The 19886-nt window shown below is 45.2% G+C and overlaps 1 pseudogene; it reads right to left on the bottom strand.

Moving 5' to 3' along the window:
• The window catches only part of LOC121443792, a 38170-nt pseudogene extending 24147 nt beyond the window's left edge, over positions 1-14023 (bottom strand).
• Positions 14024-19886: the final 5863 nt, after the last annotated feature.

Raw genomic sequence — 19886 nt, 5'->3', positions numbered from 1 at the left:
TCAGGTTGTCAGGTCATGGTAAAGGACTTTACCTGTTGTTGAGATATCTCCTGGCCCCCTTTGTTTTGTTTCTGTTTTTGAGAAAAGGTCTTGCTCTGTAGCCCAGGCTGCCCTCAAACTCATGACAAGCCTCCTGCCTCAGTCTCTCCAAGTGCTGGACTTACAGAGATGAGCCAGCATAGTAGGCTCACTGTGCATATTTCACATAAGAGGGTAATAAATGTCTAACACGAAACCCAGTGAGCATGTGTGCCAGGCACTGAACGTGTGCTCAGTCCCTACTGTGCGCCAGGCACTGACTGCTTACAAACATGTGTTCAGTCCCTACTGTGCGCCAGGCACTGACTGCTTACAAACCTGTGTTCAGCCCCTACTGTGAGCCAGGCACTGACTACTTACAAATGCGTGTTCAGCCCCTACTGTGCGCCAGGCATTATACTAGTTACCAGATGCCATCTGAGAAAGCGGAAGTGAGTCTGTGTTCAGACCTCCTCCATCTTGCATCAGAGAGGGGAAGGCAAACCAGGAACTTTATGAAACGGGCTCCAGAGGCAAAAACAATGGGAACTGGATTCTGGAATCGGAGGTGGACGAGTGAGTTGAGGAAGACAAAGGACCTAAAGAGATCTTTGGACCGGAATCTCATCAGCCAGGTCCTGATTAGATTCAGTGCCATCCTATTTCCTCAAAGATAAACCCGAATTTCTCCAGAAGGCTAACTGAACCCCCATAACACCCTTTAACCCTTAGGGTCTGGCAGTGTCTGTGTACACCATAGTCTTGTTTTCTGCTTTACATACTTACGGAGACAGAATATCAGTGTAGCCCTGACTGGCCTGGAACTCAGAGAGGGATGTCTGCCTGCCTCCCCCTCCTTCCCACCCATCCGTTAAGCTCAGGAGAGCCCAGGGCTTTCATTCCTCGAGTTTTTCAGGCACTGCAATTTCATCTGAGTAAGTTGATGGGACACAGCACTGGAGAAATAGCTCCCTGAGCAAGAGGACTCCTTTCTTACACAAGCGTGAGGCCCTGAGTTTGAATACCAGGCACCCACGTCAAAAAGCCGGATGTGGCCTCATCTGTCCCTGTAACCCCAGCCCTGTGGAGGACAGGAGAGGATGATGGCCGAGGCTTGCTACCTGCTGGCTATTGTGTGATATTTTTTATGTTCTGACAAATAAAGCTTGCCTGCAGATCAGATGGCAGAGCTAGCCACTAGTTAGCTACTAGAAGCCAGGCGGTGGTGGCGCACACCTTAAACCCAGCACTTGGTAAGTGGAGATAGGTGAGAAGGTGGAAACAAGATCTCAGCCATTTTTTTGAATCGAGGAACAAGAGAGGAAGGGAGCAACTGGTGGCTGCCCCTCTGGTTCTCTGACCTTCCAGGTTTATCCCCCAATATTTGACTCCTGATTCTTTATTGATTAAGATTATTTAGACTTACACTTCAGTTGGCTGATGCCGGGGTTCAATGAGAGACCCTCTCTCAAGGGATATAAGGTAACGAGTAACAGAGCAAGACACCTGTTGTACAACCACACCGGCACATGCTCAAACCACACACACACATACACCAAAAAAAAAAAAAAGGAAGAAGAAACCAAGGGTGGATTTAAGCTTAGTTCTCTAGTCTGGCTTTACCAGAAATGAATCTTAAAATATTTTATCATATTTTAAGTCTCATCTGACTCCTTGAGCCCAATCTCAGTTGTTGGGCTGATGAACTCAGGAACCTTAAGCCTCAGCCTCCAGAGCAGCTGGACCTGCAGGCATCTCCACCATACCCTGCTCGATCTCAGCTTGTGCTGCTGCTGGAGAGCTGGGGTCAATCCCAGGTGCTGGGACCTGCGCCTCCAAGCTGGGCAAACACATTACCACTGCATCACACTCTTAGGCCTGACCTCCACTTCACTAGGTTCTCGAGAGAGTGGGCTAAGTTGCATACTGAAAAACCCCACCGTGAAGTACAGCAACCCAAGACTTACCGCGTGTCTTAGGAGAGCTCGCTGTGAAGAAGTGAGGTGAGAGAAAGAAGGCCTGAACTCTGCGTAGCCACACACATGCTTAGTCCTGGCACTAGGAAGACAGAGGCTGTCTCACAAAGAAGTCTCTTTCTCGTGGCACCTCCTAGGCAGTCAGCCACGTCTTGACTGAGATGCCTACCTCCTTCCCAACCACAAAATCATTAGAAACCCACTGAGTTGGGTGAGGAAACACAAACTTTGTACATTTTATGAGAGAAGCGTGCACCCACAGAAGTTACGGTGGATAGCTAGGAAGAGTGTTAGGGGTATATGGTCCGTATCGGCGGCAGGAACGACAGACGAGGTTTTCCCATTGAGCAAAGTGTCTCGACCTATGGTAGAGGGCGCCTGCTGTTCAGTGGGGGCGTTCTTGTTATAGACCAAAAAGAACTGGAGAGAGGAAGCACAGTGGATTCCAGGATGCATTGTGGATGACAAGCTAAGTAAGTACTCTCAACTTGGTTATTGCAAGAAGAGAAGAATATTCCTGGACTTCGCCTCTATGTTGGGTCTCAGAAGAGCCAGCAAGATCTAAAAGTCTTTTTGTCTCTCTGAAGATGTCTGCCAATATGTTGTCAGGAAGCCCTTAAATAAAGAAGGTAAGAAGCCTAGATCACAGCACCCAAGATTCAGGGTTCTGTTTCTTCCAGTATCCTGCAACACAAACACTGACATATTGCTCTGGAGAAACAACACACTGAGAAAAACAAGGAGGAGGCTGAAGAATACACTAAACTATGGCCAAGAGAATGAAGGAAAGGCAGGCAGTGGCGGCATACGGCTTTAATCCCAGCACACTCAGGGGGCAGAGTGAGTTTGAGGTCAGCCTGGTCTACAGAGTGAGTTCTAAGATAGCCAGGGCTACATAGAGAAAACCTATATTAAGAGAGAGAGAGAGAGAGAGAGAGAGAGAGAGAGAATAAGAACGAACACCAGGAACAGATTACCAGGAGACATAGGCTGTCTCACTGGGATCTTCTATTTCTAAGCCTAGTCAAAAATAAGTCTTTAAGAATATATATTAAAAGCTGGGCAGTGGTGGTGCACGCCTGTAATCCCAGCACTTGGGAGGCAGAGGCAGGCGGATCTCTGTGAGTTCGAGATCAGCCTGGTCTACAAGAGCTAGTTCCAGGACAGGCTCCAAAACCACAGAGAAACCCTGTCTTGAAAAACCAAAATAGAAAAAAAAAAGAATATATATTAAAAAGAGTAAAATAGTGACTAGCCCTTGGGAGAAAGAACGAGAACTGAATTAGGAAAGAAGGGCCTCCCACTTCTCTACTTGGACAATTTTTTGGAGTCACTACAATCTTATCTTCCACTCATTCCTGCTTTTCTCTTCATCTTCCAAACTATGATTCCTGAAATACAGCAGGTTTTATCCAAGTCTCTAGAACATTATTTCTGTAATTTTAATTTTCTTTTCTTTGTTTCTTGTTTCTTGTTTGAGACAGGATCTCTCTACATAGCCCGGCTATCCTTGAACTCATTACACAGACCAGGCTGACCTCAAATTCAGAGCGATCCTCCTGCCTCTGCTTTCCATGACTGGCTATGACAGTCTTCTGTCCCTCCTTAACTCAAAGTTCCTATTTCCTTAGTACCTGGTCATGAAGAAAGGAATGTGACTAAATCCACCCACATTAAAATTAAAATAGACGGAGCCAGAGAGACGGCTTGGTGGTTAGTAGCTTTCCGAGGACCCTTGTGGCTGCTCACAACCACGAGGGTATCCATCCCTGCAGGCACCAGGCATGCTTGTGATGCATGCACACCTGCAAGCAAAACACTCTTAAATATAAACATTTAAAAATCAAAATAGACCATCTTACCCATTCCTATATGCACATCTATACACACACCATACATTATATATGTATAAAGAGATTATCTATGTTCGTTTTTATGTATATTTAAGGTAAATATACTTAACTACAGTAATTTCACAGAGATGAGAGGGTCCCTAGAAGTCCACTACACAAAAAGTGAACTCAGACCATCATTTCCCGGGGGCTGAGGTATAAGTAGTGGTGGTGTGTACCTTTAATCCCAGCATTAGGAAGAAGGCAGGTGAATCTTTGGGGGTTCAAGGCCAGCCTGGTCTACAAAGTGAGTTCTAGGAGCCCTGGTCTAAACACCCAGTTCCAGGATAGCCAGAGTAACATAAGAGAGACCCTGTCTCAAAAACAAAAAAAACAAAACCAACCAGGGATTGATTTTCCCCAAACCCGTCAGTTTTCATTGCCACCTACTTCCAGACAATTTGGTTTGGGGGTTTTCTTTGTAACAGGTTTCACTAGGTAACTCTGGCTGACCTTAAACTCACCAGAGACCCAAGGCTGAAGTCACAGGCATGTACCACCATGCCCAGCCTACGGAGAACCTCTCTCAACAAGTGGTACTGGAACTGCAAGGAGCAAAGGGGGGAGCATCTATTGGGCGTGTGGGGAACAGTCAATAACAGATCGATGCTTATTCGTCCAGTGTTAAGCTCATTAGGTCAATCAAAGCAAAAACACGGAGGTTACATATTGACATTGTCAACTGGTTCCTCCCAAAGGCAGTGAAGCATGAAACAGTTAAAGATTATTTGCTCTCTAAGTTATAGGCTGAAGAACAGGATCGGGCTGTCCCTCACGCCCTTCTCATCTGTGGCTCTCCATTATTCCGCCTTAGAAATCTATAACCTTCTTTTCTAGAAAGTTCCTGAAATGGGGTAGTGTCTGTTTCAGCAGTAACAGAATCCCTGCATAACCAAACTATTCAGTTTCCTGAGTCTCCCAGACAGCTCACAAATTTCGTCGTTAGCAAAGAACCTTGCCAAGTCAGTTTAATTAGAAAGCCCTCCCCTGGTACGAGATGGAGGTGGGTCCATCTCCACAGTGTCCTTCACCACAGCGTCCCAGAGCCCAGTCTTGTCTTTAAGATGACTTACCCAGAGCCCCCCTAGCTGAGCCCTCTTCCTCTTACTAATCTATCCCTGCCCCTGCCCCTGCTCTTTCCCTACAAATTCCTGCTTAGCCACACCCCATTCAGGATTAATCCCAATCCTCAGTGCCAAACCCATTGTCATGGCTACAATGGTTTGAATATACTTCTTCTTCACCTACAGAAAGTTTCATTAATTTTTTTTCTTTAGCGGCAATTGGAAAACAAAAGAACTTGAGTTTGGAGAAATGTCACCTCTTTTAGGAATTTTTGAAAGGAAGACCTGAGGCTGAATCTGTACACTCAGGGATCGACCATGCAGAAAGCACAGGCACGGTCTTTCAGTTCCAGGTGGCTCTTAACCTCCGGGCCGGCACGGTGTGTTTCACCTGGTGCGAGACAGTGCACGCCTGGAATCCCAGCACTTGGAAAGCAGAGGCAGGAGGATTGCTGTATGTTCAAGGCCAGCTTGGTCTACACACTGAGTTCCAGGCCAGCCAGGGCTACACAATGAGAGAGACTTTTCCTCAAAAAAGCAAACAAATTATCTAGCATTCACAAGTATTATAATTGCAAAAGAAACTATACAGAATGAATGTGGAAAAAAGACATTTCACTGTACTGAGACACACATGAAGCTTTGTTTGAATAACTTGATCATTATTCAGCATAAATTACTTGTAGTTAGTAAGTGAAACTTTCTCAAGTTAACACAGGATATAGGAAAACAACAACTAAAATCTCATCAGAACCCCAGTACCACACCTCCTGTGGCTTTTCTCAAGAAAGCCAAAAACTAAAAACAAAAAAAGGACAATAAAATGCCCAAGAATTACCAGGTAAAGGGTTTTCTGAAAGATTCACATACCACTTAGTAGATTTTTACACAAGTTTGACCAGTACCAATCTAAAATCTAGACTTTTTCCTATATATGAATAAACATTTAATTGTGGCTGGCTTGGCCACAACCATAGCAACAAAAAGAAAAGAACAAAAAGCAAAACTAGGGGCAAAGGATCTCATCAAACATTTCTTCAAAACAGATACACACTTGGCCAATAAGCATAGGAAAGACTTTTTTTCTTTTTTTCGAGACAGGGTTTCTCTGTGTAACAGCTCTGGCTGTCCTGGAACTCTCTCCATAGACCAGGCTGGCCTCAAATTCACAGAGATCTGCCTGCCTCTGCCTCCCAAGTGCTGGGATTAAAGGCGGGTGCCACCACTGCCTGGAGTAAAAACAGTTTTAATTCCTGGTAAGAAAAGCAAATTAAAACCACAATGAGGTACATCCAGGCAGTGGTGGCATGCCTTTAAAAGCAGAGTTCAAGGCCAGCCTGGTCTCTAAGAGGTAGTTCCAGGACAGGCTCCAAAGCTACGGAGAAAGCCTAACTTGAAAAAAAAACCCAAAAAACAAAAAACCACAATCTGATCTTACACCAACTACAGAGGCTAAAAAAAAAATAAACAAAAATGACAAGTGTTAATTTTTTTTTTTTTTGGTTTTTCGAGACAGGGTTTCTCTGTGGTTTTGGAGCCAGTCCTGGAACTAGCTCTTGTAGACCAGGATGGTCTCGAACTCACAGAGATCCACCTGCCTCTGCCTCCCAAGTGCTGGGATTAAAGGCGTGCACCACCACCGCCCGGCAACAGCTTTGATAAAAGCCTAAAAGTTTCATTACAAAGTTAAGCGCTGAGACGCGGCGGAGCGGCGGCGGCCAGATGCAGCGGAGCAACACCGCATACAGGAAGAGACTTTCAGGGACCGGTGCAGCGGCAGACCCAAGCGGCGGGGACAGGCGTGCAATAAGGAGAGCAGATCGCCCTACTACAATTGAATCAAAGAGGTAGGCCTTTGGTTGGCCAGGTCACTGGCACAAGGGGAGCCTGGTCCTGTCCTGAAGATCCTTCGGAGGGGTGAGACGGTTCTTGGCCTGCAGCAGGAACCACGAAAGAGAGTGAGGGCATTTTGTAAGCGGAGCCCTTGGCCAGCAGGGAAACCTGATCCGGTTTTTAAAGGACCCATTGATAGGATCAATAGGAGGAGATGGGCAGGCGCCAAGGCAAGAATTCACCCAATAATCTGAAAAACATCATGAAAACACCAGAACCCAATGATCTTACAACAGAAGTATTTGAACAACCTAACACAGAAGAAGTGGGAAAAATCGACTTTATGAAGACAATAGAGTCCCTTAAACAACATGTAAAAAATGCCCTTATAGAAATGGATGAGAAGTATAACAAAAAGTTTGAAGAAATGAGTAAATACGTACATGATACCCTGGGAAACCAAGAAAAAACGATCAAACAGGTAATGGAAACAGTTCAAGAATTGAAAACTGAAATGAAGGCAAAGAAGAAACTACAAACTGAGGACCAGCTGGATATGGAAAATCTAGGCCAACGAGCAGAGTCTACAGAAACAAGCATAATCAATAGAATACAAGAGCTAGAAGAAAGAATCTCAGATGCTGAGGACACCATAGAGAAAATAAATGAACAGATCAAAGAAAACAGCAAAGCCAACAAATTCTCAACACAAAACATTCAGGAAATATGGGACACAATAAAAAAACCAAACCTAAGAATAATAGGAATAGAAGAAGGAGAAGAGTCACAGCTCAAAGGCCCAGAAAATATTTTCAACAAAATTATGGAAGAAAACTTTCCCAACTTAAAGAAAGATATTCATTTAAATATTCAAGAAGCATACAGAACACCAAACAGACTGGATCAAAGAAAAACATCTCCTCGCCATATAATAATCAAAACACAAAATATACAGGTTAAAGAAAGAATATTAAGAGCTGCAAAAGAAAAAGGGCAAGTAACATATAAAGGTAAACCGATCAGACTTACACCTGACTTCTCGATGGAAACTATGAAAGCCAGAAGGTCCTGGATAGAGGTTCTGCAGAAGCTAAGAGACCATGGATGCAAACCCAAACTACTATACCCAGCCAAGCTATCGTTCATTATCAATGGAGAAAACAAGACATTCCAGGATAAGAACAAATTTAAACAATACGTAGCCACAAATCCAGCCCTACAGAAAGTAATAGAAGGAAAATCGCAACCCAAGGAATCCAACACTGCCAACACTGCCTACAATAACCCAGGCATCTAATGACCCTTCACGAGCACATCTCAAAGAAGGGAGACACACAATCTCTACTACCAAAAGCAATAAGAATAACCGGAGTAAACAACCACTGGTCATTAATATCACTTAATATTAATGGGCTCAATTCACCTATAAAAAGGCACAGGCTAAAAGATTGGATACGAAAACAGGATTCAACATTCTGCTGTTTGCAAGAAACACATCTCAACCACAAAGACAGGCACCTACTCAGAGTAAAGGGTTGGGAAAAGGTGTTTCAAGCAAATGGTCCTAAGAAAAAAGCAGGTGTGGCCATACTAATTTCTAACAAAACTGACTTCAAACTAAAATCAATCAGAAGAGACCGAGACGGTCACTTTATACTCATAACAGGAACAATTCATCAGGAGGATGTCTCAATCCTGAATATATACGCCCCCAATATAAAAGCACCTACCTATGTAAAAGAAATATTACTAGAACTCAAGGCAGACATCAAACCACACACACTAGTAGTAGGAGACTTCAACACACCTCTCGCTCCAAGGGACAGGTCAATCAGACAGAAACCTAATAGAGAATTAAGAGAATTATTGGAGGTAATGAAGCAAATGGACTTAACAGACATCTATAGAACATTCCACCCAAATAGGAAAGAATATACCTTCTTCTCTGCAGCACATGGAACCTTCTCAAAAATTGACCACATACTCGGAAACAAAGGAAACCTCCACAGATACAAAAAAATATCAGTGTCCACCTGTGTCATATCAGATCATCACGGATTAAAGTTAGAAGGCAACAACCACGCTGCCCCCAAAAAACCGACAAACTCATGGAAACTGAACAGTCAACTACTGAACCACACCTGGGTCAAGGAAGAAATCAAGAAAGAAATTAAAGTCTTCCTTGAATTTAATGAAAATAAAGGGACAACATACTCAAACCTATGGGACACAATGAAAGCAGTCCTAAGAGGAAAGTTCATAGCACTAAGTGCCCACTTAAAGAAAACGGAGAATGCATACATTGGGGACTTAACAACACACCTGAAAGCTCTAGAAAAAAAAGAAGCAGACGCGCCCAAGAGAAGTAGAAGACTGGAAATAATAAAACTGAGGGCTGAAATCAACAAAATAGAAACACAGAAAACAGTCCAAAGAATCAATGAAACAAAAAGCTGCTTCTTGGAGAAAATCAACAAGATCGACAAACCCCTATCCAAACTAATTAAACGACAGAGAGAGAACACGCAAATAAATAAGATCAGAAATGAAAAGGGGGACATAACCACAGACACAGAGGAAATTCAGAGAATCATTAGATCTTACTACAAAAGCCTGTATGCCACAAAACTGGAAAATACAAAAGAAATGGACATTTTTTTTAAATAAGTACCATATACCAAAGCTAAACCAAGACCAGGTGAATGATATAAATAGACCGGTTACTCGTGAAGAATTAGAAATGGTTATCAAAAATCTCCCTTCGAAAAAAAAGCCCAGGACCAGATGGTTTCAATGCAGAATTCTACCAGAACTTCCAAGAAGAACTAATACCTATACTCCTTAATGTATTTCACAATATAGAAACAGAAGAGTCATTGCCAAATTCCTTTTATGAGGCTACAGTTACCCTGATACCAAAACCACAAAAAGACCCAACCAAGAAAGAGAATTACAGACCGATCTCACTCATGAACATCGACGCAAAAATTCTCAATAAAATACTGGCAAACCGAATCCAAGAACACATAAGAAAAATTATCCATTATGATCAAGTAGGCTTCATCCCAGAGATGCAGGGCTGGTTCAACATATGCAAATCTATCAATGTAATCCACCATATAAATCAACTGAAAGAAAAAAAACCATATGATCATTTCATTAGATGCTGAAAAAGCATTTGACAAAATTCAACACCCCTTTATGATAAAGGTCTTGGAGAGAATAGGGATACAAGGGTCCTACCTAAATATAATAAAAGCTATTTACAGCAAGCCAACAGCTAACATTAAATTAAATGGAGAAAAACTCAAAGCCATCCCACTAAAATCAGGAACACGACAAGGATGTCCACTCTCTCCATACCTCTTCAATATAGTGCTTGAAATTCTAGCAATAGCAATAAGACAACATAAGGAGATCAAGGGGATTCGTATTGGAAAGGAAGAAGTTAAGCTTTCGTTATTTGCAGATGATATGATAGTGTACATAAGCAACCCCAAAAATTCTACCAAAGAACTCCTACAGCTGATAAACACCTTTAGTAATGTGGCAGGATACAAGATCAACTCCAAAAAATCAGTTGCCTTCCTATACACTAAGGATAAGGAAGCAGAGAGGGAAATCAGAGAAGCATCACCTTTCACGATAGCCACAAATAGCATAAAATATCTTGGGGTAACCCTGACCAAAGAAGTGAAAGATCTACTTGACAAGAACTATAAGTCTTTGACGAAAGAAATTGAAGAAGACACCAGAAAATGGAAAGACCTCCCTTGCTCTTGGATTGGGAGGATCAACATAGTAAAAATGGCAATTCTACCAAAAGCAATCTATAGATTCAATGCAATCCCCATCAAAATCCCATCAAAATTCTTCACAGATCTGGAGAAGACAATAATCAACTTTATATGGAAAAACAAAAAACCCAGGATAGCCAAAACAGTCTTATACAATAAAGGATTGTCTGGAGGCATTACCATCCCTGACTTCAAACTCTATTACAGAGCTACAGTATTGAAAACAGCTTGGTATTGGCATAAAAACAGAGAAGTCGACCAATGGAATCGAATAGAAGACCCTGACATTAACCCACAAACCTATGAACACCTGACTTTCGATAAAGGAGCTAAAAGTATACAATGTAAAAAAGAGAGCATCTTCAACAAATTGTGCTGGCAAAACTGGATGTCAATCTGTAGAAGAATGAAAATAGATCCATATCTATCACCATGCACAAAACTCAAGTCCAAATGGATTAAAGACCTCAATATCAGTCCGAACACACTGAACCTGATAGAAGAGAAAGTGGGAAGTACTCTACAGCACATGGGCACAGGAGACCACTTCCTACGTATAACCCCAGCAGCACAGACACTAAGGGCATCATTGAATAAATGGGACTTCCTGAGGCTGAGAAGCTTCTGTAAAGCAAAGGACACTGTCACTAAGACAAAAAGGCAACCCACTGACTGGGAGAACCCTGCAACTGACAAAGGTTTGATCTCCAAAATATATAAAGAACTCAAGAAACTCGACCGCAAAAGGCTAATCAACCCAATTATAAAATGGGGCACTGATCTGAACAGAGAATTCTCAACAGAAGAACTTCAAATGGCCAAAAGACACTTAAGGTCATGCTCAACTTCCTTAGCGATCAGGGAAATGCAAATCAAGACAACTTTAAGATACCACCTTACACCTGTCAGAATGGCTACAATAAAAAACACCAATGATAGCCTTTGCTGGAGAGGTTGTGGAGAAAGGGGTACACTCACCCATTGCTGGTGGGAATGCAAACTTGTGCAACCACTCTGGAAAGCAGTGTTTCGGTTTCTCAGGAAATTCGGGATCAACCTACCCCTGGATCCAGCAATACCACTCTTGGGAATATACCCAAGAGAGGCCCTATCATACAACAAAAGTATATGCTCAACTATGTTCATGGCAGCATTGTTTGTAATAGCCAGAACCTGGAAACAACCTAGATGCCCTTCAACGGAAGAATGGATGAAGAAAGTTTGGAATATATACATATTAGAGTATTACTCAGCAGTAAAAAACAAGGACTTCTTGAATTTTGCATACAAATGGATGGAAATAGAAAACACTATCCTGAGTGAGGTAAGCCAGACCCAAAAAGAGGAACATGGGATGTACTCACTCATATTTGGTTTCTAGCCATAAATAAAGGACATTGAGCCTATAATTCATGTTCCTAGAGAAGCTAAATAAGAAGGTGAATCCAAAGACAAACACATAGGCATCCTCATGAATATTAACCTTCATCAGGCGATGAAAGGAGACAGAGACAGAGACCCACATGGGAGCACCGGACAGAAATCTCAAGGTCCAAATCAGGAGCAGAAGGAGACGGAGCGCGAGCAAGGAACTCAGGACCACGAGGGGTGCACCCACACACTAAGACAATGGGGATGATCTATTGGGATCTCACCAAGGCCAGCTGGCCTAGGTCTGAAAAAGCATGGGATAAATCCGGACTAGCTGAACATAGCGGACAATGAGGAATACTGAGAATTCAAGAACAATTGCAGTGGGTTTTTGATCCTACTGCACGTACTGGCTTTGTGGGAGCCTAGGCAGTTTGGATGCTCACCTTACGAGACCTGGATAGAGGTGGGCAGTCCTTGGGCTTCCCACAGGTCAGGGAACCCTGATTGCTCTTCGAGCAGATGAGGGAGGGGGACTTGATCGGGGGAGGGGGAGGGAAATGGGAAGCGGTTGTGGGGACGAGGCAGAAATCCTTAATAAATAAATAAATTAAAAAAAAAAGTTAAGCGCTGAGCAACTCCATGCCTAGGTATGCATCCTTGGGGTACTGAAAACACACATCCACAAATGTTGTAGCCGCATTATATCTAATGGCTAAAAAAGTTTTAACATGCAATTTCATTAACTAGTGAATGGACTGGTAGTGACCACATACAAATATTCATTCAACTACAAGAAAGCACAGAACAGACACACACACACACACGAGCTACATGAACGAGCTTTGAAAACATGAGGCTAAGTGAAGGAAGTCAGACAAAACACACATACACATTAGCTGGGTGTGGCAAAAGCCTGTGATCTCACCACTTGGGAAGTTGAGGCAAGACGACCGCAAATTCAGATTAGCCTGAACTATACAGCAAGACTGCTCCCCTTAAGGGAAGAGCCAAAATCTTGTCTTTAAACAGAGGAGGTGGGGAACCACAAATACCGTATGATTTCATTAGCGTCCCCAAAGGGTGAATGCATAGGAACAGAAAGGCTAGTGGTTGCCAATGGTATAGCGAGAGTATGGATTGCAACTAACAGGTACAGGTACGGGGTTTCTTTTGGAGATTACAAAAATAAAAATAAAAAATCTGGATAGTGGTGGCACTTGCAAATCTAGAAAAAGCCACTTGATGTATAGGTCAACCTTCATGCCCATTTACAAAAAAGAAGACATAGGTGTAATATACCTAATGCAAGTAACACATACAAACATGCAGGCTCTCGCCATAAATGGACCCCGAGGCTTCTCAAATTGAGACGTATTGTACTCTCGTATAGCCAAGAACAGGGTGGGACGCTGCGGAGCCCCGCCGCAGGCTCCAGGGGTGAGCATAGCCGCCTCCCAGCATCTGCATCCGAGCTCACCTTCTTCCATCCCTGGGCGCGCGCCGCCGGTCACCGCGGCCTGCGGAGCCGGGCGCGGAGCCCGAGGGCAGCGGCGAGCAGGATTGGGCAGAAACGGGGCGGCCTCGGGTCCCGCCGCCCTGGGCTCCAGCGCCCTGCAGGCAGCACAGCCGCCCTTCGGACACCTAGCCACGGCTCCCTCCTCGGCCGCCCGCACCGAGCCTCAGCGCGGCGACGCCCCCGGGAGTCAGTCCTCCAGGCCCAGCCCCGTGGACCCGCCGCGCCTCCTCGCCACCTATGACAGCCGCCCGACGCCCGCGGCCTCTCGCGCGCTGATGTGGCCGCCCGGCGGCTACCCGGATCGGCGACCGCGCCCCGGCGGCCACCCTCCCGCCGCCGGCTCGCCCGCCCGTCCACCCGCTTCGGATCCCTCTGGCAGCGTTAGCTCAGGCTTCCCCGCGCATCCTCCGGGCTGCATCCCAACCCGTGCATCCTCGGCTCACCGCTTCGTCCGCCCCGGGGCCTCCTTGGGGTCCGGTTCGCGTTCCTTGCCGATCAGGATTCGACCGAAATCCAACCGAAAACGTGGGAGTCGTTGCGCGATTCTCGGAGGCCAAAGGATGGGGAGGAGACGTGAGGGCAGCGTCACGCCCTCCTAGCGCCTGGCGGGGTCAGAGCCAAGTGCACAGGCGCTGCCAAACCGAGCCTTTCGGTTTGCCCACGCCCGAGTTTGGTAGTCGAGGTAGACTTGAGCCAGAATTTGCCATGGGAAACCGGAAGCTGTTTCAATGAGGGTTTGTTAGGTACCTATTATATTGCGACTCAGCTGGTGGGACTCCACCACCCCACCCCACCCCACCCCACAAAGGTGTGTTGAGCCCAGGATACTACAGGGGAAAGCTGCTCAGTTTGATCCTGAGCCTACTATATGGCCTCGAACCGAAGCTTTCACAGGCCTGGGAAAGCGGTGCTTTACCGGCTTTCTAGGTGAACACTGGCCGATTTATCCTTGTTTTTCTTCTGTGTTAACTCAGACCTTGAACTTAACTTTGACCCCTAAGGGAGCTTCTGAATGATTCTTGGCCATCTGCAGAGTCTCTCTCTCTCTCTCTCTCTCTCTCTCTCTCTCTCTCTCTCTCCCGCCCTCTCTCCCTCCCTCTCCTACCCTCCCTCACTCAAGCTTGGGTATGGTGGCACCAGCCAGCCATTATCCCAGAAGCCTCAGCGAGTTCAAGTCCAGTCTTCTCTATTTAGCAGGTTCCAGGAAAGCCAGGGTTACAGAGTGAGACCTTGTCTTAAATGGTTGCACTCGGGAAGCAGAGGCAGCCGGACCTCAATCGAACTCACATTCGAGGCCAGCCTGGTGTACAGAGTTCCAGGACAGGCTCTAAAGCTACACGGAGAAACCCTGTCTCAACGAACCAAAAAAAAAAAAAAAGGAAACAAAACCAAGTCGACAAAGTCTCGTGCAGCCCAGACTGGCCTCAGAGTGATCCCCCTGCCTCTGCCTCTCCACACTGGGATTAAAGGCGGAGAACACCATTCTCCAACCTGGCCTCAAACCCTTCCTCTTCCAGAATGACAGGTATGTGCCGCTGTGCCAGCTCTAGAACGCCTCCTGAGGATTTTAGAGTACTGGCAGGTGGCGGGATTTAAGGCCAGAAAATGGATTCGCTGTTAAAAGTGGGCACTGCTCTTGTAGTGGACGCAAGATCAGTTCCGGGCACCCACCTCCACAGCCGCCCCTCCCGCGACACACACCTGCAACTGCAGTTCCTCTGGACCCAAAACCCTCTTCTGGCTTCCACAGGCATCTGCACTCACAAGCGCATACCCAACTCCTGCACACACATATACAATAATTTAAAATGAAATTTTTAAATGTTCAGAAAAAATTTAAAATACCTTCAGGAGTGGAAGCATCACTGTGAAGAATATGGGCGCTGAGTAGACATAAACAGGAAGTCATTATTTTGGTTTACGGTTCTGTGCTAAACCCCAAAATGGAGTCACTCACCACAAACTGAAGCTGTTGGTTCCACTTTCCCAGAAACAGCTGTATGAAGCTGCCTCGGCCTCACCCCTTAGGCACAGACAAAGGCGACCTAATGCCGACTCTTCTGTCCTTTCCCCGTCTGCCTTATAGGGGGAGGGCTTCTTGTTTCCCCTTTCCTAAGCCCCGACCCCGCTGGAGTGCCACTCGGTTTGGTGGTCTGACACATGACCCAATTTTACACTCAGAAGCCAATTAAAACCCTCAATGTAAATGGTTGTCGTTCTGTCCTTGGTAAAGTCAGCGATTCTCTGGCATTTCCAGATGTCTTTTTTTAACTACTGTCTTAAGTCAGGGTTTAATTGCTGTGAAGAGACACCATGACCACCACAATTCTAATAAAGGAAAACATTTAAGTGAGGCTGCTTACATTTCAGAGGTTAAATCCATTATTGCCGTGGCGGGACGCAGGCGTGCAGGAGCTTTCTACATCCAGATCACATTGGGCATGGTTTGAGCATCTGAGACCCCAAAGCCCGCCCCCAATGACACTTGCTCCAAGAGGGCCACACCTCCTAATAGTGCCACTCCCTATGGGCCTACAGGGCCATTTCTATGAGTTACCATGGCCTAGGGAGCACAGATCCATTTCCTTAAATGACACGTTCAACCCTAGAAGGGGTTACACACATTTCTGTAGTCAGTAAGGAGCTGAAACGCACAAAGCAATGCATTTACCAATAAATGTGGACCATCAGAGCTCTGGGCTCCAGCACAGCAGGCAAACCCCTCTCAGATGTCATCTCAGAGCATTCCCAGCTGTGGAGTTAGCTGTCCAGGGGGTAGAGATCGGCTAAGCCCCGTGGTAGAGTCTGAGATGTTTGTACACACACGTCTGTGCCATACAGATCTCATTTGAGCTAAAGCACACAGGATTTGTTCTATTTTACTTTGTGTTAACACTTGATTTCGAGTTGCATTCACCTTCTACAAATGCCATGATTTAATTTTTCTTATGGATTGAGTGTGTGGGTGGGCACATGTGCATACACACCTCTTGACAGCCTGTTTTCTGAGATGGGGTCTCTGAACCAACCCGAAGCTTGCTGTTCTGGCTACCGTGGTATGCTTGTTAGTTGTTGGGTGTTAGGTCACCCTGACACAAACTATGGTCATCCGAGGAGAGGGAACCTCAAGATGTCTCCATCAGGTTTGCCTCTTGACAAAGCTGTGAGGGATTTTCCTGATTGATGGGAAGCAAGTGAGAAAGCAGGGTTCTTCCATGGCCTCTGCTTCAGGCCCAGTCCCCAGGTCCCAACCGTGTTTGAGTCCCTGGATTTCCTCCATGGCGGATTGTGATTGAGATCTGTCAGCCTATTAAGCCCGTTCCTCCCTAGCTGATTTGTGTTCCCCCACCCCATAGCAACAGAAAGTAAACTAAACACCTAGCTAATCATGGGGGGTGTTGAGATCTGGTTGAAATCTGTCTGTCCTAAATGCTTCCTGAATGTTGGGATGTTGGGAAGTTGGGAACAGACCCAAAGCACCTTGTCCAAATTGCTGCCATTTTGACTTCAGACTCCATTTTACCTGGAGGGTGAAAGTTAAGGTTCTCAAGCCCTAGGGGAGTCGGGATCTTTCCAGTAGCTGACCCACCTTCTTCTTAGACCATAGAAATAGTCATTGTGTACCTTTGGTTCTCTGGAAACATTACAGCTGTTCCTAACAGAAAGAACAAATGAATCTGATTGGTTGGACTGAAAAACTTGCATTGTATGTCGATTGACAGGGAGGGAACACTTTAGGAAAACCCCTAATCTTTGAATTCTGATGGGTGAAAAATTGTAACTGAAACTTGGCAACACACGTTTACAATTCTTTTAAATTTATTTGTTATGTATATAATGTTCTTGGCACCAGATCTCATTATAGATGGGTGTGAGCCACCATGTGGTTGCTAGGAATTGAACTCAGGACCTCCGGAATAGCAATCAGTTCTCTTAACCTCTGAGCCATCTCTACAGCCCCATTTATGATTTTTTTATGCTTAAATACTTGCTTCAACTGGCATTTGGGATCACAGATCAACTCCCAAGTCTGTTCTGTGACCCTGATTGATCAGTCCCTCCTCCCCACTCCCCCTTTTGTGCTGCCCTGCATTAAACCTTGCTTTTCGGGAACCTTGTGTTGATTCAGAGCCTGGGACCCCAAGAGGGACACGCTGCAATGGCTGGCTGGTTTCTATGTGGGTGCTGAGGATTTGAACATGGGTCCTTTTGCTTTCACATGCTTAGCACGATTGACCTACTGAGCCATCTCCTTAGCCCCTTGTTTTGTCGTTTTGGGGTAGGGTTTCTATATGTATCATACATATACTAGGCTTGTCTTAAACTTGTGGCAATCCTCCTGCTTCAACCTCCCAGATATTGTGATCACAGATGAGAACTACAATGGCTGGCCCATGAAAAGTTTCATACTTAGAATCTTAGATGAGATACAGAATTAAGATCAGTGGCTATTGGGGCTGGAGAGATGACTCAGCAGTTAAGAGCCCTGGCTAGAACTGGGTTCAGTTCCCAGCAACCACATGGGAGCTTACAACTGTCTGTAACTCCAGTTCTAGGAGATCTGATACCTTCACACCAATTCACATAAAGTAAAATAAAAAAAAAGATAATTGGCTATTAAAAGGCTAAGACATCTCAAGATAAGTTTGACTTTTGTCTTACAATGTTGCTTCTCTTTGGAATCACAGGAATTGTGACGTTCTAGCAACCAAGGCCAAGCCCTCTACAGGAATGTTACTTTGGAGATAGCTTCTTCAGAGAACTTTTGTTCACTAGGAAGTCGGAAGGACAATTTGAGTTGCTTTGGGTGTGCTGAGTTTAATGTCACTAAAGTCCAAGTGTTGAATATGTGTTTGGATGGTGAGCCTGGGACTCAAAGTCTTCATGACACTAGCTAGTGATCTGCTGAGCTCGACTCCCAGAAGAGAGTCAGCCTGAGATGGAGTAATCTTTAAAGAGGGCAGGTACGGGGACTTGCCTGTGAAGACGGACTTCTAAACTTTAGAGAAGGCCTGAGCAAGGGAGCACTGAGACTCACAGAATTAGATACTGGGAAGAAACTGTTTTGTCCACCCTATGAAGATGATGTTATAAAGAGAAGAGTTAGGAGTAAATGCTTGCTCAAAGACATATTCTTTTTTGTTTTGTTTTGTTTTGTTTTGTTTTTTGTTTTTCAAGACAAGGTTTCGCTGTAGCTTTGGTGCCTATCCTGGAACTAGCTCTTGTAGACCAGGCTGGCCTCAAACTCACAGAGATCCGCCTGCCTCTGCCTCCCGAGTGCTGGGATTAAAGGCGTGTGCCAGCACCACCCAGCGTTGAAAGACAAATTCTTGATCTTCCCCTGAGATGTCTGTGAATAGCTCTGATGCTCACCGAGTCTAGAACTATAATGTGCAGCAGGGGAAACGGATGGCACAGCTGACCCGACGATTCCCACCCAAGTGTCAGGACCTGAGCCAGGATACCCAGAACCCAAGTGAAAAGCTGGGCAGTGGTACACATACATACATGTTGGTCAAGCTTTCAGACACATACAATCACATTAAGTAAACCTTCTTTTTTTTCTTTTTTTTAAAGAAAGCTGGACACCTGTAGCATGCACTTCTGCCTCCAGTGCCAGTAAGCTGGGAGGTAGAGATAGGTAGAGCACCAAAAGCTCAACAGGCAGGCAGTTTAGCTCACTTGGCAAAGCTCCAAGCCAACGTGAGACTCTGACTCATGCAAAAAGTGGAAGGTGTCCAAGACATGTCACCTGAGGCTGGACTCTGCCCTCCGTGTGCACACATGTGCCATGTGTTTGCACACAAAGAACTGGGGTTAACCACTTGAGAGTGATCCCCAAACTATGCAAAATACCCCCGAAGCAGAAACATTAGGGAACACTATCATTCAAACATCACACAGCCCATGCAGCAAAAGACCCAAACTTTCTGCCCCCATTATCACTACTGTTCCTGGAACTTTCTAGTATTTACGTGGGTGTTTGAATGAAAAAAGTGATAAGAAAAGGGCAGTTCTGCCAGCACAAGAAACCCAAATAGGTCGAATAAAACAAAATCAAAATGCCCATCGTTTTATTAAGACGCTCTCAAGTGGCCGAGCACATGGTGGGGAGACAGGACACCAAAGAGCACATGCAGACCTAAAACCAGGTGTTTCTCCTCTGGGAGCTCACTTAAATACCCTGTGGGAGTAGTCCTGACCCTTCCCTGGGGGCGGGGCATGCTGGGATTTGAAGTCCAGAGCAAAGCAACTCCCAGGCCAGGGGCTGGGGACTATGCTCCCAATTTAAGAAAAAGAAATCAGAAAAGGAAGGACATGATTGCTCCTAGATGAGGTGGAGAAGGTTTACTGTGGATGAAAAGGAGAGCTTAATCAGAGGCAGGGACATCTGGGAGAGTCCGGAGTGGACACGG

The sequence above is a fragment of the Microtus oregoni genome, unplaced genomic scaffold, assembly GCF_018167655.1.
Source record: "Microtus oregoni isolate MIOR12 unplaced genomic scaffold, Mior012 000113F_000, whole genome shotgun sequence".
Taxonomy (NCBI): domain Eukaryota; kingdom Metazoa; phylum Chordata; class Mammalia; order Rodentia; family Cricetidae; genus Microtus; species Microtus oregoni.
The sequence above is the reverse complement of the archived record's forward strand: the minus strand, read 5'-3'. Positions and strand labels throughout refer to the sequence as shown.